Source organism: Symphalangus syndactylus, chromosome 8 (genome assembly GCF_028878055.3).
Source record: "Symphalangus syndactylus isolate Jambi chromosome 8, NHGRI_mSymSyn1-v2.1_pri, whole genome shotgun sequence".
Classification (NCBI taxonomy): domain Eukaryota; kingdom Metazoa; phylum Chordata; class Mammalia; order Primates; family Hylobatidae; genus Symphalangus; species Symphalangus syndactylus.
The window spans coordinates 74,645,024-74,668,325 of record NC_072430.2 but is presented as its reverse complement, the minus strand read 5'-3'; the positions used below and the strand labels follow the sequence as shown (position 1 = coordinate 74,668,325).

The window sequence follows — 23,302 nt, the reverse complement described above, 5'->3', positions numbered from 1 at the left end:
CTTGCCTTATTCTCCTCTTAGTACTTTCCATTACCCAGCATGCTCTATAGTTTACAATCTGTCTTGTTTTTTGTTTGTCTCCCCACTGAAATGAAAGCTCTGTGAAGGCAAGGATTTCTGTCCATTTTGTTCCCTGTTCTATCCCTAGAGCCTAGAGAACTGTGCCCAAAACATAGCAAACTCTTAATAAACATTCACTGTTCGATGGATAGTCATCATAGTAATTGACACTGCATATTGATTTTCAAATTTAGAATCAGCACTTAGGAAAATTGCAGAAGATAATTATGATTACAGAACAGTATGTAAATGCTTTCAACCTTAAGGATGGGACAGTATGATGACAGAGGTTTGGAGGTGATCAGGGAAGGAGAGGTGAAAAGAAGGGAAAGGACATCAATGTCTTCATCTTGCAAAGTATCAGAAACAAGAGACTGGCTCTGATGGTTGGAAAATGAATAAAGTTATAAGCACAAAATTGAAAGTTGTAACTTATGCTTGTAAGCATAACTGATAGAACTAGAAACAATGAGTTAACATGGGAGTGAGATGGAGGTGATGATATAAATCATAACTTTGAGTTCATCAATAATATTGGCAATGTCTGTCTTTGTCTGATTTCCCTAGAACACAGAGCCCGAGGCGAAGCTTAAGTGCTTATGCTTTTTCAGGAGGTACAGACCCAGCTCTGCGAGAGCCAGGGGAAAAGGAAGAGAGGCAGGGAAGGAATGGCAGCAGGTACAAGGTGATGAATGACTGCACTGGCCATTGCTTCATGAAGAGCCATGAAAAAAGAGCCGGTTTCTCAGCAGGTGGCTGGCTGCTCAGTCACAAAGGACCTCTTTGGACAGGCTTTATGGAAATACTGTGCCTAGGACAGTCCCTCAAAGGCAGGAGGGAGAGAAAATGCATCTGCAAGCTCACTTTGTCTTCTTTCTTCTGCTGGTCAAAATTTGCTGGCTGGGGCAGTTAACGCCCTCACACATCCGAGTTGTGTCACCTGGCCCCTTTGGTAGCCACTGGGGAAGCCAGATCTAGGCATGTGGCCTGATGGCTCCTGCGGTGGAACCACACGCTCACACTCGGTCAGTCACCACTGGGATGGCCTGGGCAGGGCAGGCTGAGTGGCTGGGAGACAGCTGAGCCAAAGATATCTAAGCAAGCACCTGTGATGTATGCACTGCAGTGTCCAAATGTGAAAAAGCAAGAAAGGGAGATAGAAGCATATTTTTTTCTGGAGAGAAGGAGGAAACCACCAGGAGAATACAAACGGAAAAAAGGTAAGGTGGTTGTGTCTGGAGGTGGGAAAGAGGTTGGAGAGCAGAATGTTACGTCTTGTTATTATTAGCATTCCTGTACAATTTTTTAAATGCATGGATACATTGATAGAAATCACTTTTTAAAAACTCACTCGCCTTTCCCAAATTCTTCAATGATGTCCCATTGCTTTTAGCATAATTAAAACAGATTGAACAACACTATTTTTCTGTGGGAATATTAGCTCTTAGACACTGCAAGTTAATATTGTTGTTATTTATATAGACTAAGTTTGTTCTATTAAAAATTTACTATTCAGGCTGGGTGCAGTGGCTCTTGCCTGTAATCCTAGCACTTTGGGAGGCCAGGGTGCGTGGATCACTTGAGCCCAGGAGTTCCAGAATGGGCCTGGTCAACATGGCAAGATTCCATCTCTACAAAAATATTTTTTTAATTAGCTGGGCATTGTGGCAGGTGCCTGCAGTCCCTGCTACTTGGGAGGCTGAGGTGGGAGGATCACTTGCACTTAGGAGGTCGAGGCTGCGATGAGCTGTGATTGCGCTATTGCACTCCAACCTGGGCAACAGAGCAGGACTGTGTCTTAAAAAAAAAAAAAATCACTATTCAAATACTCAGTGAAGTATCAGTGATTTTGTAGTAAGCTTCCACAAGGACAATATTTAAGGGAAAAAAAGTGCAGCTGCTCATTTTGATTTTAGGAGGTGTCGGTTCTGAACTAAAGTCCCTGAATATCAAGGTCCTGCTGGCCTCTCCTGGCTCACCGTGAGTGACTTCCTCTTTCTTTCTGCTCAAACCATATTGGCTCCTTTTCTGCTTGTTGGACCCCTGGGTCTTTCTTCCACTTCAGGCTTTTGCATCAGGAGCTCCCTTTATGCCCACGACTCCCCTCCTCAACCCATTCTCCAACACGCCTAGTCCAGTATTTACCAAGCTTCAGGTTTACACCTAACAGCTTCATGTTTGCCTTTTCTGTGTAATGCGTACTCTACTATTTTTCTTACGATCTTTCTTTACATTGACAGCTTTTAAAACTTAAATACATTTATTTTACAAGGAAATTTTATATGCCAACGTAAATGAAAAGCCAATTTCACTGGTCACAAATTATGCAAAACTGTAAAATACAGAATAATGACAATAATATATCTGTGTACCACTAGTAGTTTCTGTAACATACTTTGCAACACCCTAGTTTAATTACTTTTTACTCATTGTTGAGTTATTTATTAGCTTAAATATTGCTTTGTTTTAGGGAAGTCTTCTCTAACTGCTTGGACTAGACCAAGCTCCTATGCTGCACATTCCTGGACCATGACTGCATAACATTTGTGAGCTACACAGCACTCATAGTTACATATTTGTGTGATTATTTTAGAGTGTTTGCCTTGCCAACTGGACTTAAGCTTCATGAGAACAGGATCTGTATTAATTTTGCTCCCCTCACATCTGTGCTGACCACAGCGTGAGCCTATTGTTAATGCTTAAAAACTACCTATGGAATGAATAAATGAATACCTGTATGAAATTATCACCTGAGAGCAACCAACTTCCTTTGTTTTGCTTCCATGCCCACCAGTCCATCTTCTAACTACAATGAAGTTTCCTCAAATTCTTCTTCTTTTTTTTAGAGACAGGATCTTTCAGTCTGTCACCCAGGCTGGAGGGCAGTGGCTCAATCATAGCTCACTGTAACCTCCAATTCCTGGGCTCCAGTAATCCTTCCACCTCAGCCTCCTAAGTAGCTAGAACTACAGGCACATATCACCATGCACCACTAATTTCTTGAAAAATTTTTGCAGCCCAGGAGTTCCAGACCAGCCTGGTCAACATGGCAAGATCCCATCTCTACACTATATTGCCCAGGCTGGTCTCGAACTCCTGGGCTCAAGTGATCCTCCTGCCTCAGCCTCCTGCATAGCTGGGACTACACATTTGCATCACTGTACTCAGCTCTGAAATTGTTTTTGAAAGAAAACAAGGTAAATATAAGTAATGTATGAATAAATGAATAGATGGATTTCAGGAAGAGAGTGGCCTGGAGTGGCAAATCATAGTTACCAAAATGACTGCAACAGTCTCTCCCATTCCACGTGTTCTGCAGAGGGACTTTGTCACTCCCACATCAAGAGACAGAATCTGGCCGGGCACCGTGGCTCATGCCTGTAATTCCAGCACTTTGGGAGGCTGAAGCAGGCGGATCACTTGAGGTCAGGAGTTCGGGACCAGCCTGGCCAACATGGTGAAACCCCATCTCTACCAAAAATACAAAAATTAGCTGGGCATGGTGGCACATGCCTGTAAGCCCAGCTACTCAAGAGGCTGAGGCACAAGAATCGCTTGAACCCAGGAAGCAGAGGTTGCAGTGAGCTGAGACTGTGCCACTGCACTCCAGCCTGGGTGATGTAGTGAGACTCTGTCTCAAAACTAAATAAATTAAAAAAGAAAAAAAGAGGCAGAATCTAATTCCCTCCTTTTGAATATATTAGTCTAAGTGACTCACTTGAACCAATAAATGTGACTTCCAAAGCTAATCAGAAAGGTCAGTCGGCTTCCACCTTTCTGTCTTAGAACATTCACGGCCTGGCTGTGCCTCTCAGGACACTCCCTCACAGGGCCCAGCCACCATGCTGTGAAGAGCCAAGCCACATGGGAAAGCCACGTGGCAGGTTTTCTGGTTGCCAGCTCCAGCTGAGCCCAGTCTTCAAGCCACCCTAGCCCCGGCAACAGACATGTGAGTGGGGCAGCCGCCAGGTGATTCCTGCCCCTAGTCATTCCAGTTTTCCCAGCTGACACCCTAGATATTGTGGGGCAAAAATAGACCATCCTTGTTCTACTGTGTCTGAATTCCTGACCCACAGAATCTGTGAGCACAGTAAGATAACTATTGTCTATGCCACTAAGTTTTGGGGGTGGTTTGTTGTGGAGTAATAGATAACCAGAACAGAATTTGGTACCTGGAAGTGGGATTCTCCCATAACAAAAACCCAAAACATAAGCGAAAGCTATCAGCTTTTGACTAGTCAGCAGAAAGAAGCTTGTGGAAATAAAGGAAGATCAACCAAATGAGAATAACCTTAGGCTATTTATTTAGAGCTTGCTGTAGCAAGGGAGCCAGCTGCCATTACTTGCATTTTGGAAGACACTCAAAGGCAGGCGGAGGAGTGGGAAAGCTTTTAGTGGGAAAAAGGGAAGGCTTTGGGTATGCACTATTAGAGGCTGCTGGCATTGGGAAGCTTTAGTCAGGCTAACTAGAAGTGGGGCATCCTCTTTGACTGGTTAGACTGCACATTTGGCTTTCCCTGGTTGGCCGTAAGTTGGAAGTGGAGACAAAAATAAAAAAATTAGGGAAGCTGTCAGTTATTAATCAAGTCTTGGTCATTTGGGGCCAGTTGTTACAGAGGCTATTGTTTGGTTTCCTGGATTGTTACTAGAGATAGCAGTTCGATTTCTAGTAGGCTTGCTTCTTTGGCTGGTTTCTGTAAATCATGGGCTGGTTTTCTAGGTTGGTTGCTGCAGATTGTGGGTCAGAGTTCTATTTTTATATATTTTCTGGCCATTATCTGTATGTATATTCAGTCTTTCAGGCTTAAATGGCCTTGAGAAGTTTGTTGGTGAAAGCTGGACTGACCTTGAGAAGACTATCAGTGAAGGCTGGAAAGATGGGGAGGAAGTTATTACTGGAGGGTGGAAGAAAAGTGACCTTGTTAAATGTAGCAAAAGGTTTAGCAACATTGTCACCTACAGACACTGAAAATAGAAAATACACCTAATGAACCAGTGGGTTTGGCCAAGGATATTTCCTGGCAGACAATTTAAAGTGTCAATTTGTTTCTACTTGTGATGAAATATGGCTGGAGAAAGACGAATTGTCAGTTTTCCAGCACACTTTAGAGGAAGTATGGAGGGCTCAAACCAGTCTTTCTAGTTAGCAAAGCATTCTCAAAGAAAGGTCCTCAGTGAAATGGCTGAATTGAGGGCAGTCTCAATAGCAGCTCACATCCCTCCCACATACAAAATGTACTCTCCCTTTCCTGAAGGTCTACAGAGTCTTATCATATTACTGCATCAGTTCAAAGTCCAAGATTTTGCCATCAAATCAGGTGCCAGTGCTGATGAGTTTTCTCAGGTACAGCCCCTTTAGTATGGTTTCTCAAAATCTGGAAGACATGTGGGCCAAAGACACAAGTGGTGTCAAGATCCTTGAAAGGCCTACTTCTGTCTGAAAGTGTTCATGAGGTACCATCTGAAATCTTTCTGAGGTCTTATAAAAGTATTTAGAGTCACATCGTTGGCTGCATCTTTTCTATGTGGGAGGGATGTGAGCTGCTATTGCCGGAGTGTGGACTGTGACAGATGGCACCTTTCCAAAGATGATGGTGTTGATGAAGAGTCAAACTCTGTAAAATAGGTTTATTCTGAGCCAAATATGAGTGACCAAGGCCCGAGACACAGTCTCAAGAGGTCCTGAGAACATGTGCCCACTGTGGCTGCGTTACAGCTTGATTTTATATATTTTAGGGGGACAGAAGTTACAGGCAGACATCAATCAATACATGTGAGGTATACATTGGTTTGATCCAGAAAGGTGAGACAACTCAAAGTAGGGGCTTCCAGGTCACAGATGGATTCAACAATTTTCTGACTGGCAATTGCTAGAGAGAGTTAAGTTATTATCTAAAGACTTGGAGTTGGCTGGGCGCAGTGGCTCATGCCTGTGATCCCAGCACTTTGAGAGACTGAGGTGGGCAGATCACTTGAGGTCAGGAGTTTGAGACTAGCATGGCAAACATGGTGAAACCCTGTCTCTACTAAAAATACAAAAATTAGCCGGGTGTGGTGGCGCATGCCTGTAATCCCAGCTACTCGGGAGACTGAGGCAGGAGAATCAGTTGAACCTGGGAGGCAGAGGTTGCAGTGAGCTGAGATCATGCCACCACACTCCAGCCTGGGTGACAGAGCGAGACTCTGTCTCAAACAAAAAAAAAAAAAAAAAAAAAAGACTTGGAATCAATAGAAAGGAATGACTGGGTTAGGATAAGGGGTTGTGGACACCGAAGTTTTTATTATGTAGATGAAGCCTCCAGCTAGCAGGATTCAGAAAGAATAGACGGTAAATGTCTCTTATCAGACCCTAAAGGATACCAGACTCAGTTTAATCTCTCCTGGATCAGGAAAAGACCTGGAAAGAGAAGGGGATTTTCTACAGAATGGAGATTTTTCTCCAACAGAGATAGTTTTTCAGGGTCATTGCAAAATATGTTAAAGAAACATATTTAGGGGTAAAATACTTTGATTACTTTCAGGGCCTGCTATTTGTCATGTGATGCTATACTACAGTCAGCCTGGAATTTGGTATCTTATTGTTACAAACAGTGTCTTTTGTCCATATATATATATATATATATATATATATATTTTTTTTTTTTTTTTTAAGACAGGGTCTCTCTCTGTCACCCAGGCTGGAGTGCAGTGGCACAATCTCAGCTCACTGCAACCTCCGCCACCCAAGTTCAAGTGATTCTCCTGCCTCAGCCTCCCTAGTAGCTGGGATTACAAGTGCGCACCACCACGCCTGGCTAATTTTTGTATTTTTAGTAAAGAGAGGGTTTTACCATGTTGGCCAGGCTGGTCTTGAACTCCTGACCTTGGGTGATCCACCCGCCTTGGCCTTCCAAAGTGCTGGGATTACAAGCGTGAGCCACCATGCCAGCTCTTTTGTCAGTCTTAAGATCTCTGTTTCAATGCTAATGCTGGTCAGTTGTGCCTGAATTTCAAGGGAGGAGGGCATAGTGAGGCATGTCTAACCTTCCCTTTCCATCATGGCTTGAACTAGTTTTTCAGGTTTACTTTGGAATGCCCTTGGCCAAGAGGAGGAGTCCATTCAGTTGGCTGGGGGGCTTAGAATTTTATTTTTGGTTTACAATGGAAGATGGATCCTTTGCAATGTGAATTGGCCACTCCCCCTTTAAGTTCTGGAGTCTAGTCCAGAACTAGATTCCCTTGAATCTAGGCTAGCCTTAGTGATTTGCTTATAACCAATAAAATGTGACAGAATTATCATTAAAAAGACATTCCCTTTTGGAACCCAGCTGCCATGTTGTGTGAAACACAAGCCATGTGTGGAGGCCACAAATAGGTGCTCTGGTTGACAAACTCAACTGAGCTCAGACTTCAATTCATGCTAGCTCAGGCACCAGGCATGTCAGCAAAGCAGTCTCCAGATGATTCTAGCTCCCAGGCATTCAAGTCACCCCCCAGTGGAGACATTCCTAAAGGAGGCTCCAGACACTGTAGGACACAGCCCACTCTCACTGTGCCCTTTGTGAATTCCTGTCCTGCAGAGTACATGAGCATAGTACAATGGTTACTATTTTATGCCATTAAGTATTGGGGTGGTTCTACTTAGCAATAGGTAAGCCAGAACACCTGGTTAGATGCATAAGCATTCATAAGAATCATGTCATTTTCAAGCAGGAAAAGACCTCAAGAGATCATCCAGTTTTCAGATAAGGAATCAGAGTTACATGACTTGCCTGAAGTCATGCAATTAGCTGGCAGACCAAGAGTCTGAAGTCCTTTCCCATTACAATACAGACTTGCTCATCATGCACTGCAAACTCCTATGAACTGGAACTACAGCAGCTGTTCTGCCAGGGACAGGTTCTTCTCTAAAGTTCCAGCTCTCTGGAGGGAGAAAGCCCTGACTTTGGGTAAGCCTTTAAACTGAAGCTCCCTGTGGGGTCTATCTAAATAGTCATCCCTCACTTTACTAGGCTGGCCAACTTGGTTCTTCCTTTTCTCAATCTTCCTTGGTCTTTCTCCCTCTCTTCCCTGTGGCTTGTGCCACTCCACTATTTTCTTCTCTTTCCCTTTTTCAACACTGGGTATTGAAATACTGTGTATCAACCAATGGCCTTGAGGGGCATAGCGTATGCTTGAAATTATGGGGTAAGACTCATAACAGAAGTGAAAGGGATCATCCAGCTGTTGGTAGTTATCAGAGGAGCTCAAGATATGAAACAGACAGAAGTAGAGCACCCCATCTACAAGGAGACTCCTGACACATCTCATCAGTCACCAGGGTCCTATGGAATTACACTTGGAAATTCTTTAATCTCTCTTCCATTTATATGATCTCAGAGAAGTGAAATGATTTTCCTAGATCATACATAGTCTTTATGCCTCTTTGGAAATCCCAAAGCATCAAAATGGGTAGTTGCATTTTTCTCCTTTAAAGATTTTGTTTGTGGCCGTTAATATTTAAATCACTGATATTCAAAGGTACATTTTCAACATCAAAAATTTAGACTTTATAGATAGCAGCATTAAGTTCTAGCATTGGGAGCACATTAAAAAGATGCTTTTCAAGTATTTAATGGAACATATGTATCTTCTCAAGAGTGGTGCTTTAGCATGACTATAAAGAGGGGAAATTCTAAAACAAGGCCATATTCTTCAGAGGAAAAAAATAAGCCTTATGAAGAAAGAAAACAGAAAATCCGATTTTTAAAGCCTGGTCTGGGAAGATATTTAGGGGTTGTTTAACTAAACTCAAGTATATCTAAGAGGCTGACAATTCATTCTGTCCCACTGAGGAGCTGGAAATATAAAGGAATCATTAAGTTTAAACCTAGTAAAATTGTTGGTTTGGGTTCTATGTTCTTGTTTTTATCTATTTTCTAGAAAGCTTTCACATTTCCAGAAAAGAAAGAGAAATGATTTTTATATATTTAGTTTTAACACAAGGTCTTGCTCTGTCACCGAGGCTGGAAGGCAGTGGCGCCATCTCTGCTTACTGCAACCTCTGCCTGCTGGATTCAAGCAATCTTCCCACCTCAGCCTCCTGAGTAGCTGGGACTACAGGCACGTGCCACCATCCCTTGCTAAACTTGTTTGTTTGTTTGTTTGTATTTATAGTACAGACAGGTTTTGCCATGTTGCCCAGACTGATCTCGAACTCCTGAGCTCGAGCGATCTTTCCACCTTGGCCTCCCAAAGTGCTGGGATTACAGGCATGAACCATCATGCCCAGTCCAGAGAGATGAATGATTTAACTAAACACACAGATGGAGAGACTAGTGCACAAAAAAGTAAACATAGTTGATCAAGGTCAAGGATTGGTCCATTTAAATCACAGTTCTTAACTGCTTTTGGATTATGAATTATTTCAGAATTCAACTAAAGTTTGGATCCACTCTCCAGAAAAATTTGGACATTAAAAAATTTGCATATGTCTTAGTCAGTTTTGGCTACTATAACAGAGTTCCATAAACCTGGTAGCCTATAAACAACAGAAATTTATTTTTCATAGTTCTGGAGGCTGAGAGCCCAAGATAAGAGTAACAACATGGTTGGGTTCTGGTGAGGGCCCTCTTCAGGTTTCAGACAGCCAACTTCTCATTGCATCCTTACATGGCAGAAACAGGACTAGGGAGCTCCTCGGGGTCTCTTTTATAAGGGCAGTAATCCCATTTATGAGGGCTCCACCCTCATGACCTAATGACCTTCCAAAGGCTCCACCGCCTAATACCATCACATGGTGGGTTAGGACTTCAACATATGAATTTTGAGGAGACAGAAACATTCCATCTATAACAGCATACAATGCTCATTCATGAATCCCACATCTCTGAATCTCTGGGCTAAATATAGGATAAATCCAGACAATGGATAAAGTGGTTAAAATGATGAACTCCATCTTCTATGTTTCGAAGTAGAAATTGAGCCCTATTACTGAAAGGGTTTAAGGAGTAGACCATAGAATAGGACCATATAAGTAGTATAATACTATTTTTATTAAAGTAAATATTTATATTGTGCATATATAGCAAAACAATTTTATTGAGTACTTGTTATGTACCATTTTTCTAAGTTATTTAATCTATATATTTTATTTTTTAATGAATGAATTTTTTTCTTTTTTAAATTTCAATAATTTGGGGGGAACAGGTGGTGTTTGTTTGCATGGAAATGTTCTTTAGTGGTGATTTCTGAGATTTTGGTGCACCCATCTCCCAAGCAGTGTACACTGTACCCATTGTGTAGTCTTTTATCACTCACTCCACTCCTACCCTTCCCCTTGAGTCCCCAAAGTCCATTATATAATTTTTATGTCTTTGCATCCCCATAGCTTAGCTCCCACTTTTAAGAGAGAACATACAATGTTTGGTTTTTCATTCTTGAGTTATTCAATTCACTTAGTTATTCTATTCACTTAGAATAATAGTCTCCAACTCTATCCAGGTTGCCGCAAACACCATTATTTCATTCCCTTGTATTCCATGTTAACCTATACAACTTAATCCCCACAGCAACCCTATAAGTTAGACACTATTGTTATAACCATTTTGCAAATGAGGAAATGACACACACACACACACACACACACACACACACACACACTCAAACTGGAAGCCACACGAGGTTAGGAATCATATCCAGCATCTGGGACACGGCAAGGCACACTGAAGGTGATACATAAAGTTGTGTTGATTTAATGAATGAGCCAAATGTTAACTTTTTTTTTTTTAACAGAGGTAGAGGGTAAGGCAACCCTTTTATTGTCTACTTGTGTTTTGTACTTAATATTTTTTCTTTCTTTAGATGGAGTTGAGCTCTGTCACCCAGGCTGGAGTGCAGTGGCACCATCTCAGCTGACTGTGACCTCCGCCTCCTGAGTTCAAGTGATTCTCCTGCATCAGCCTCCCCAGTAGCTGGGACTACAGGTGCACACCACCATGCCTGGCTAATTTTTGTATTTTTAGTAGAGATAGGGTTTTGCCATGATGGCCAGGTTGGTCTCAAACTCCTAACCTCAAGTAATCCACCCTCCTCAGCCTCCGAAAGTGCTGGGATTACAGGCGTGAGCCACTGCGCCCAGCCTACTTGAATTTTTTTTTCTTTCTTTTTTTTTTTTTTTTTTTTTACAGAGTTTTGCTCCTGTTGCCCAGGCTGGAGTGCAATGGTGTGATCTTGACTCACTGCAACCTCTACCTCCTGAGTTCAAGCGATTCTCCTGCCTCAGCCTCCCAAGTAGCTGGGATTACAGATGCCCACCACCGTGCCTGGCTGATTTTTGTGTTTTTAGTAGAGATGGGGTTTCATCATGTTGGCCAGGCTGGTCTTGAACTCCAGACCCCAGGTGATCCACCTGCCTCAGCCTCCTAAAGTGCTGGGATTACAGGCATGACCCACCGTGCCTGGACCTGCTTGAATTTTTATGATGAGCGTGTTGGCAGATCACGGTTAGTGTTCAACAAATATCCATGTGCTTCTCTATGTTTCCTATCCTCTATGCTTCTAGGTGTGTTCGTGGGACTAATTCTCACCAATGGAATGTGTGTGGAAATAATGCGTCTCCTTCAGGCTGAGGCAGTTAAGAGACAAGGACTGTTGGGGGCCATCTCTGAGGCTGGCTATCACAGAGACCATAAGATATTCAGCAAAGTGATAGACTCAGTTTGCTTGTGGAATTTATAGAGGACATGAAGACAAATTTCAGGTTGCTGTTTTGTTGTATAATTCCCTGAAATTATCTTGTTTATTGGGTCTTTCCTGCCTTACTAGAATATCAGCTTCCTGAGAGTGTAAAGCTCATGTCTGTTCTGCTATCTGCTGGTGCCTGACACAGTGACTGCCATATGAGAAGAGCCCCTAAAATAGTGAAATAAATGAAGAATCACATGAGTGAAATCCTCATGGTACCTGAGTATGGGCAAAGCTGGAAAACAGTGATGGAGTTTTCCATAGCAGCATCCTAAGAAGACACCCTTGAGCAGGTGAGAACGCATTTTGAGGACATCAGCAAACACAGCCTAAGAGGGGCTTAAATGGTGATATCACCTGGGCTTGCTTTCTCAGGTACTCTTTTATAAGGATGTAATTCACAGCTGTCCCAAGAAGACTCACCAGGAACACTGTTAATAACTGCCTTAGAAGCATTTTGTGATCTATCATTTAGGATATTTGTTTAGTTGCTGTAACAGGTACCAAGTAACAATGGCTTAAACAAGATGGTCTGTCTTTCAAATAAACGTCCAGCTGGTAGGCAGCCCAGGAAAGGTGGGCTGCTCTGCTTCATGTGATGGTCTGAGGACCCTTATGCCTTCTGTTTTGTTGCCTTGCCATCCTCCAGGGTGTTGTCCTATCCATATGACTGAGTTAAATGCCCACCATTATGTCTGCATTCCAGCCTCAAGAAAGAGGAAAGAAGAAAGGGAGAGCATGCAACTTTCTTTTAAGGATGTGACCTAGAAGTGACATACATCACTTAGGCTCACATGCCATTGGTGGGAACTTAGTCATATGGCCACACCTAGTTGCAAGTGAGGCTGGGATATGTCATCTCTAGATGGACAATCATGTACCTCCCAAAAACTTGGGGATTACTATTACCAAAAGGAAGAAAGAAAATATGAATGGGTGGGATTGGCAGTCTCTCATCAGTGGGAAAGCATCATGACTGATGCTGAGAAACTCTTTGCCGAAGTTTATGACCTATATATGTAACTCCATATTACTGACAATGTGCATCACAGGGTGTGGTAGGTGGCTTCTAAAATGACCCCAAATGATTCCTGTGTCCTGGTACTCAAGCCCTTGTGTAATCCCTTTTTCTTGAATGACTTCCTTCAAGTTAATAGGCTGCCACTTCTATGATTAGATTATTAAAGATGTACCTCCATTTTCCTAGCAGACTTTATTGCCTTTGCAGCTTGCAAGCTTTGATGAAGCAGCCATGTTGGGGAGGCCCATATGGCAAGAAACCAAAGTCAGTCTCCAGGCAATAGCCAACAAAGAACTGAGGTCCTCAGTCCAATAGCCTACAAAGAACTGAATCCTACCAATAACCACTTGAGTTTGGAAATGGAACCCTTACCAATCGAGCCTTCAGATTAGACCCCAGCCTTGGTTGACACCTTCACTGTAGCCTTATGAAAGATCCTGAAGCAGATGATGCAACTAAACTGTGCCTGGACTTCTGATGCACAGAACCTGTGAGATAATAAATGTATGTTGTTTGAAGCCTCTAAGTTGGTGGTAATTTGTTGCAACAAAAAATAACTAATACATAGGGGTCTTTGTTAAGACTGCTGCTCTGGGTCTAACTGTTTTTAAGACTGCTGCTCTGGGTCTAACTGTTTTAGGAGCACCATACTTGTTCCTTCTGAGGCATGGCCCTTCCATACCTCCAGATCCATCAGTCATCCACACAACACACACCCACACCACTACCACCTCTTCTCTATCTGAGACACTCTCCTTCTCTCTTCAGCTGTGGCTTCTTCCACCTCCTGCCTTGTGGTTTTTGCTTTTTTTTTTTCCTTTGAATGGTCACTCAACATACTCTTCTAAGTTAGTTTAGATTATGATAATAGCCAGGAAGGTAGTAGTACGGGAATGTCTTTAAAAGCTGGAGAAATGAGACTTGGGGAATGCAAAGGAATGACTGTTAGACATTGGGAAGTTGAGATTGCCTCAGAGAAGCCATCAGACCCAGGATTCTGGGAAAGATAGAGAGAGACAGTTAGCATCTTCCTAGAACCACCACAGTATCCCCACTCAAACAGCTCCAGGAAGAAAGGGATTCTGGTCTTTAATCTGAACCCACCTCTTATAGATGCCAATGGGAAGAGACACTACCAGTTGAAACTATGGCATATTTACTATACTGACCATACTTGTAGTACCTTATATTCACAACAAAATACTTACTGAGTATATAGCATGTGCCAGGCATTATATTAGGCTCCAGTATGTGGTAGTGAATAGCCTCTGCTCTCCTGAGGTCCCTAAATATTCCCTGTCAACATTCTATATTTCTTATTAGACTGCCAGCTCCATGACAGCAAGAACCTTGTATGACTTTTTCATGATGGATGTTCATCTGTGCCATCTGTAAATATTTAATTAATATTTGTGGAATACATGAATCCAAAAGTGAATGGAATGATGAAGAGGTAAGATATCAGGTGAGGGAGTAAGATTTTACAGCACGGTGACTTTACTAGAATGCAAACTCTACGAAGGCTGGAACTTGATGAGTATTGGTTGCTTCATCTGTACAGTAAAGAGGCTTGATTTGGTGAACTCTGAAATCATTTTGGTTATAAACCTCAATGACTCTGATTCTGAACTGTCACAGAAAGATAGGAGCCCAGAATAAAATATCTATAACATATGTATTTAACTCAATTTTTGTGACTTCAGTTCAGAATTTAACTAATTTTAGTTGGGAATTTAGCAAGCCTGAGTGATAATTTAGTCTTTATTCTTATATTTTGACAGGGAAAGGATCATGACATCTACTACAGCATTTGGCACAGACCCAGGTAAATAAGATAAAGCTTCTAAGTCACTTCTCCTCTCGAGATCATGGAATATATTGTGTCAGACCTCAGCAATCAGCTGTGGACTTTTTAAAAAGGAAAATTAGATATGGATTTATTACCTGAGCATTTGCCGCTGTCAAAATGTGTAGATGTTACCCCATTCACTAGGTTTTCTCCTGTAAGGAAGCATTTCTCTAATGGTGATCTTCCAACCACCTGTCTTAGAGTCACTGGGGTGATGTTTATAATGAAACTAGCTTCCTCACCACAAGACCAAACGAATTAGCAGTTCTAGGCATGTAGCTCAGGATCCTCCATTTAAATAAGCATCCCAGGTAATTTTCACGCGTGTAAAAAGCTGAGAGCCACCATTCTTAGTATTTTGGCAACTTCAGACCAAAGCTTCTCTCCATACTTCTTCCGAGTCTTCTCTCAGTCTCTATGCTCCTCAACCATCTCTCCCTTTGCTAGGCTGCTGGATTCCTATTGAATATGCTTACTTCTTAATGCACATGGATAATGATGGTTTCATTGGATCTGGCATGCTGTTTTCTCCTCTGTTCAATGAGAGGGATAGAGTTGCTGATTTTTTTTTTTTTAGACAGAATCTCCCTCTGTCACCCAGTCTGGAGTGCAGTGGCACGATCTCGGCTCACTGCAACCTCCGCCTCCCCAGTTCAAGTGATCCTACTGCCTCCTGAGTAGCTGGGATTATAGGTGCCTGCCACCACGCCCAGCTAATTTTTGTATTTTTAGTAGAGATGGGGTTTCACCATGTTGGCCAGGGTTGGCCAGGCTGGTCTTGAACTCCTGACCTCAGGTGATCCACCCGCCTCAGCCTCCCAAAGTCCTAAGATTACAGGCTTCAGCCACCATGCCTAGCCTCAGAGTCAGTGATTTTTAAGTCTCCAACCCCAACATGCTAAATTCTGTAAATTGTGGCTGGGAAGATTTATCTTGTCTTAGAGAGCTCCCTTGATCTCTCAGGGATTGGGGCCTCCTTGGGAATATGCTACAGTCAGCATCATCCCAGCTTCTTGTTATTGTTCACTAGGGAGACCTCCTAAAGGACCCCAAACGATGATTAGATAGTTTAGACTTGGGGGCAGAGTGAGGAGCCCATTCTCTGAAAAAAAAAAAAATCATAGAATCATAGAGGTATTTTCACTTATGTTACAGGTTTCCCTGGTACCGGTAATTCCCAGCAGCTTTCTACAATTCCAAAGGTCAGAAATAAACTGCCAAAAAAATTTTACTAAATCATGTTCTGTTCTGGGATACAGCCCTGAAATGCACTTTAAGCAAGAAAGACTTTGTAGACGAGAAAAAAGGTAGACCAATGAGGATTGGTCTAGAACCAGAGGAAAGTGAACATTCTTGGTTTAGATAAATATCCACAACCTTCTAAGTTTTTCATGTGTACTACAGAGAAGCTCCAGGCTCCTACACTTCCCTGTGGGTAGTTTTAAAAAGCTATTGTAGCAAAACAGAGGCTGGTGGTGACTATGCTTATCTTTTAGAAGAGCCATCATTGCATTTCTGCAGCACAGAATATATATGTGTTTTTTACTCTTAGTGGTGGGGTTTATATGTGACTCATGATGTTTAGTTGTTAATCATCCAATGACACTAAATACTGCTTAGTTAGCTCAGTATTCCCTTTAGGAACCCAGATATTGCTAAAGTCACCGTTCGACTTAATGGGGAAAATTCCACTAACATATAAAATATGTGATTTATAATTCAAAAATGTAAATCTTGTATTGGTATTACATACTATAAAAGGACAATTATCTACATAACTACATAACACGCATGTAAGGATCAATATTTAATTAAGACTATTGCTGTATTATCATTGGGAGTTAGAGCCCAATATTCTCAATTGGGTGAGAATTTCAACCAAATGGTCTATCCATTTTCTTTTCTTTTTTTTCTTTCTTTCTTTTTTTTTTTTTTTTTTTTTTGTTTGAGACAGATCTCGCTTTGTTGCCCAGGCTGGAGTGTGATGGTGTGATGGTGCGATCTTGGCTCACTGCAACCTCTGCCTCCTGGGTTCAAGGGATTCTCCTGTCTCAGACTCCCGAATAGCTGGGATTACAGGTTTGCACCACCATGCCTCGCTAATTTTTGTATTTTTAGTAGAGGTCGGGTTTCACCATGTTTCCCAGGCTTGTGTCAAACTCCTGACCTCAGGTGATCTGCCTGCCTCGGCCTCCCAAAGTGCTGGGATTACAGGCGTGAGCCACTGTGCCTGGCCAGTCTATCCATTTTCTATTTCCCCAAAGTAACTTGTGAGAAATGTCTTAGGCTAGAATTTGCTTATATATTTTCCATCTTGCACATGGTTAAAATGTGCAGTTTCCTAAACCAGTGGTTCTCGAACATCAGTGTGCATTAGAATCACCTGGAGGGCTGGTTAAAACATAGATTGCCAGGCCGTTCTCAGGGTTTCTGATTTAGTAAGTCTGGTGGTTGGACCCGAGAATCTGCATTTCTAACCAGTGATCCCAAGTGATGCTGATGACAAATGTCTTGAACTAACAGCTCTGGATAAAAATCTAATTGGATTCTGAATGCCACAGATGCAGTTTGGAGATTGTTTTTCAAAGCAGAATATCCATTTGTGGAATAAAACAGTTTATCATTGTTGTTACCTGAAGTAATTTCTCTTTCTTTTGTGTTTTTAGAGGAGTTTTGCTGGTCGCTTTTATCAGGCATTAGGCCTTGTATTACATTCATTTGTGCCTATGCTTTATCTCCTTTGTAACTGTGAGCTCTTTGAAGGACTGTGTTCATCTTTAAATCCTCATTGTACCTTACATCTTGTAGACTTCAAATCATTGTTTGGTAAATTGAATTTAGTGATGTATACATGTTTCGTGCCTGCTTTCCTACATGTAATAATTATAAACAACAAATATCAAGTTAAGTATGCAGCTCACATATTCTTTTTTCTTTTTGAGACAGAATCTCACTGCCACCCAGGCTGGAGTGCAGTGGCGTGGTCTCCGCTCACTGCAACCTCTGCCTCCTGGGTTCAAGCAATTCTCCTGCCTCAGCCTCCCAAGTAGCTGGGATTATAGGCATGCACCACTGTGCCCAGCTATAATAAGATTTATTCAGACTTTTTGGCTTACAGATGTTAGATTTGAGGCATTTCAGCTTTGGAAGAGACCATAAGGATAATTCAAGTCCAAAGGTCCTTAAAGTCCACCACATCTCCTCTACAGCCTACTCATACTCACCTTTAGTTAAAAAAACACAAAACACAAAATTCCAAAAACCTGGGGTGAGGCAGGCACCTTCCTTTCTGGGATCCATTCCAAATTTGAGAAGGTTCTCAAACCTTGCCTTTCTACTTCTACCCAAGGACCCTATTTCAACCCCTTTTGATACCCTGTTTAGATAGGATATTCCCCACGTCTGTTATTCCCCATTTGTTTCCCGTTTCCTTACTCCTAGATCTCCCTGCTCCAGAAGCAAGGGGGCAGCAGCCACAGCCCCACAGCCTCTAGCTGCTGGCTGCTCAGGGCACACAGGCCTGAATCATGTCTGAATCATGACTAATGACGGGAGTGCTCTCTCCCTAGAAAACAACTTGGCAACTTTCTACTTCAAACCCAGGCTCACTACAGGATTTCTTACCACAATGACTTTCTTGGCAGTTGTCTGCAGTACTATCAAGAGATGACATGGACTTCAAGGATCAAACAGGGGAGAAAAAGGCTTAAAAGAAAAACTAGTCTCCATCAAACGTAATAACCACAAGGAGAACTATACATAGCTATGTGCTTACAGGTCTTAGTTCACATTCCCCTCATTAAAATTATAGCTCAAGAAATAAAGGGGTGGCCGGGCGCGGTGGCTCACGCGTGTAATCCCAGCACTTTGGGAGGCTGAGGTGGGTGGATCACGAGGTCAGGAGATCGAGACCACGGTGAAACCCCGTCTCTACTAAAAATACAAAAAATTAGCTGGGTGCGGTGGCGAGCGCCTGTAGTCCCAGCTACTCGGGAGGCTGAGGCAGAAGAATGGCGTGAACCTGGGAGGTGGAGCTTGCAGCGAGCCGAGATTGCGCCACTGCACTCTAGCCTGGGCGACAGCGAGACTCTGTCTCAAAAAAAAATAAAAAATAAAAAAAATAAAGGGCTGTTTAATGACTTAGGTATATGAATATACTTCATTTGTATATTTTTTACTTACTAAAATCTATCCAAACTGGTATTACCTCAAACCATAATCTTCTACTGTATTTTATAATTTTACTTTCAATTGCCATGTATTTTTCCCACTGATGTTCACAAATTCACAGGAAACATCAGCCATGTACTAAATAAAATATGAATTGAATCAACAAATAGAACTATAAATTTAATTCATGCACATGTAAAATTTAGACCAAAGAATAAAAATGTCTATTAAAAATACAGCCAAGCACGGTGGCTCACACCTGTAATCCCAGCACTTTGGGAGGCCTAGGTGGGCGAATCATCTGAGGTCAGGAGTTCGAGACCAGCCTGGCCATTGTGGTGAAACCTCATCTCTACTAAAATACAAAAATTAGCTGGGTGTGATGGTGGGCACCTGTAATCCCACTACTTGGGAGGCTGAGGCAGGAGAATCGCTTGAACCCAGGAGGCGGAGGTTGCAGTGAACGGAGACCATGCCACTGCACTCTAGCCTGGGCGACAGAGTGAGACTCTATTTCAAAAAAAAACAAAAACAAAAAACAAAATAGATTTAAAATACTGCAGTTTAGAATCCTGTTGAGTTCCGCATAATTGGGAGCAAAATCAAATCATGGACATAAATACTTTGAGAAAAGCAAGAGAGACACATGACACAAAATGAAAGTTTCCATGCTAGAGATGGACATGGATATATAGAAGACGTGTGACATCCACAAGTCAGAATGGAAAAGAAAGCAAGACATAGAATTTGTAAGAATAAAACTCACATAGAGATAAGAGAAATGAGCTTTCATAGTATCTGATGTAGACTTTTAGGAAATTGCCACCAAATATTTTTAAAATTAGGACACATTTTCCCAACCATAAGCATAAATGAGTTAGCCTTGATACTTGCTTCATGAATTGGGTAAAATTAAGCTGAGGGCCAGATGTTTTCCATCTGTGTTTTAGATTATGCTAAACATAAAATGATTAGAAAGCACCCATATATGACTGGTTTAACTATACATGAAAAAATCAGATGACATTTAGACACTGCCTTAGACTTTAGAAAATTTTAGTGTATTTTAATGTCAGAATTTTGACAAGTAATGAAAATATTAGATGAAGTTTTACTATAAAACAAACTTCCATTTCATAATAGGCATAATGAATCTTCATAATGCTGAAACAACTTTTTGAAAAGTGAAAGCTGCCGATTTTCCAAGTGGTATCAAACTAAGAGCTGGGTTTATTTACCCTGAATTAGGTAGACAACCAAAATGTATTAGTTAATGTGGTTTATTATGTGTTGTGCAGATACTACTATAGTTCATATGCATAGGCTGATTTATGAATTAAGTCTCAAATATCCAATAGAGGATTATACTTTAGATAATTGCTAAAGACACGGAAAGAAAAGTGCATAAAGTCTAGAAAGGGAAGTCATCAAAGTATCAGCATGAAACTATATCAATCATCATGTACAAATCTTCAATTGGTAATAAGTTGTAATAGTAAAACAATTGCGAAACTATCAATCCGTAGCTGTTTGATTACATCTTTGTTGAACAAATATCACTTGTTAATTATAGTCAGGAACATTAAGTTATTCTACGATGTCCATAAATTAATCTGAAACATTGCTGTCTCTGGCAACATATCAGATTCTTTAAAAATAATCAAGGAAGGAGCAACTGACATCAAGATCTTTATACAAAAATGTGTTGAGTCTGAACAACATCAGAGAAAAATTTACTGTCTATATTAAATAAATCACATGCCACACTAATCAGGTTACCATTATAGTGGCCCAATAATGAAACATGTTCTTTTGTTGTATTAAACATATATCTCATTACTAACACACATCTATCTAGATATTTTCCTTATTTTTTCCTACTCTATTGAACTATGTTGGTGCGTAACATTTCAAAACTGCCCTGGGTCTCATACTCCTTTAAAATTCTATCATGCAAACCAGAAGGTCATGATATTTAATAGAAAATTAATATCACTTGTTTTGAGTGGCCCTCAATTTGGGACATTAGCAAACTATAATTACACTTACTATAACACAAAGCTTAAGGTTTGAATCTGATTCTATAACACAGACTATTTCCCAGTGAGAATGGTCAACTTACCTTGAACTAGTCATTATTTAATGTGATGAGCTAATGCAAGTAAAAGTGGCTTGCAATTTTAGAGCCCTAAACAACCTACTAGATGTTTACATGAATTTGAAGTCATAGCTACAGCTGTAACATTCTGTGAAACAGTCATAGCAGAAATGAAATAAATAGAAAACACTGAAGATGTTGCTTTAAACTAATACTTAAAACCCCTACTATTTTTATTAGAATAAAAAATAGTACCGCTTGGGGTAAAAAAACTGACTTTTCTACAAATGTCATTGTTTCAAATAGGTTTCTGCAAGAGGCATGCTTGGCAAGATTAATTTTTTAATTGGCATGTCTTGTTTGATTAAAGTAAAATAATTTAAAAGAATATACAATATACAGCCGGGCGCAGCGGCTCACGCCTGTAATCCCAGCACTTTGGGAGGTCAAGGTGGGTGGATCATGAGGTCAAGAGATTGAGACCATCCTGGCCAACATGGTAAAACTCTGTCTCTACTAAAAATACAAAAATTAGCCAGGCATAGTAGCACACGCCTGTAGTCCCAGCTACACAGGAGGCTGAGGCAGGAGAACTGCTTGAACCCAGGAGGCAGAGGTTGCAGTGAGCCGAGATGGTGCCACTGCACTGCAGCCTGGCGACAGAGCAAGACTTCGTCTCAAAAAAAAAAAAAAAAAATATAGTCATAAGAGTTAAACACTAGTTGAAACTAGAAAATAACATGGACATTACAGTTGTATTTTCTTTAACATAATTTACTTTCATTCACTACCGGAACTATTTAAAACTAGTGATCAGTTAAGAGTATATTTGCACAATTTTTTCCTGAGAAAAGCAGATAACTACAGTGTTAATAAATTCAGAAACACATGCTTCTAAATTAACTAATTTACTGATATTTCAATTTCTCCATGTTTCCAAGTTCTTGCTCAAAATGGTTCAAAAACTGTTAAAATTAAAATAACATCACGAATTTCAGTATTTTAAAAGAATACATTACATTTGCATGCTAATAAAACAGCTGCTTTAAAATCTACAATGCCTACTGACATTTGAGGCAATCATTAACATATTTTCTTCAATTAGTTTTTTAAACGTAATTGAATTGTGCGCTGGGATCTTTAAGTGAAACCTTGAATAAAGTTGGTGGATTAAACTTACTTTTTTAATGCTGCCTACTTTTTAAATGCTGCAAATCCTATCAGATTTGCAGTGGTACAATGAGCAAGCCTTTCAGCTGTACCAAGTTAAAGACCATACTTTTTCAATTTGCAGGTGCAATTAAGTAAAACCATAAGAAAGTTATTTTGTCATATGACTTTGTTCTGCTTTAAAAAATTATATATATTTAGTTTTTCTCTAATAACCACAAATTTATCTATCTCCAATATCTCATTTCTTTAGATATTAAATTCCATATATTTAACAACCAAAAAATTATAAGAAAACTTTATCTTCAACACCTCTTCTGTTTGGATACTAAATAAATGATTGGCTCTGTCAATAATAGCTAGTAGACTCACTTTTAAATTGCCATTTTTCTTTCTCTACCAAGGTCATTCTTTCAGATGAAAGAATCATTTCAAATTTTGAGTCCAAAGCCCTTGGTCTTTTCACTCTCTAACAAGGATTCCTCTTTCTCACCACTTTCCAAAAATCCTTTTCTGAATCTATAGTTGATCCTAGGGCATGGTTCAGATGGGAGTTTCTGTAACTTTTTAGAGAAAGGTGAGAGTTTCTATAACTTTTCACATTGCTTTATACATCAAAATGTGTAGTCTTGATCTAATGACTCAGATCTAATGATTTTAAGATTACATATTTAAGTGTATATTAATGTTACTGCCTAGCAACTTTATCACTATTGCTTGCAAAACTGCCACACCCTTGAAAATTCAACCCCAACTCCTCTTCCCAGGTGAAGAACCATGAAGACTCACATTCTAATTAGTCATTAAATAGTTCCAATATCTCTTATTCTAAGGTATATTGCCACTATGAATCTAATATTCATTTACTACCTTGTCCCAAGTTACAGAATAAAAATGCTATTTCTTAGGAGTATAAAAGTAATTTTCATCTGAATTATGTTGATATTTGTGTTTTACTTCGTATAAGAATTCAAGAACAACCCTCAAAGCTTTTAAGAACTGATCCTTCAGTTTGACTTCAAACAAAAGGCAAGGTAAAAGCAGTTTGTAAACTGTGAAATCCTATCAATTTGTACACACTTCAACTATCATGAAAAGATTATTTGGCTCTATTAAAATTTGACATTAATGATGCTAGCTTAACATGTTAATAAAATTTAGAACATTTTCTGTTCTTTGCTAATCTTAAAAGATTTAACTGCTGATTAAAGTTTCAGTTACAGGCTTAAAA

General features: G+C 40.5%; 1 long non-coding RNA gene across 1 annotated transcript; it reads left to right on the top strand.

Annotated features, from left to right (window-relative positions):
* The first annotated feature begins 631 nt into the window (after positions 1-631).
* On the top strand, positions 632-16,514 carry LOC129488032 (uncharacterized). Its single transcript, XR_010122174.1, has 6 exons — positions 632-1,280; positions 10,882-11,003; positions 11,845-13,288; positions 14,108-14,237; positions 14,566-14,609; positions 15,789-16,514. It is a non-coding gene; the product is annotated as an uncharacterized lncRNA (long non-coding RNA).
* Positions 16,515-23,302: the final 6,788 nt, after the last annotated feature.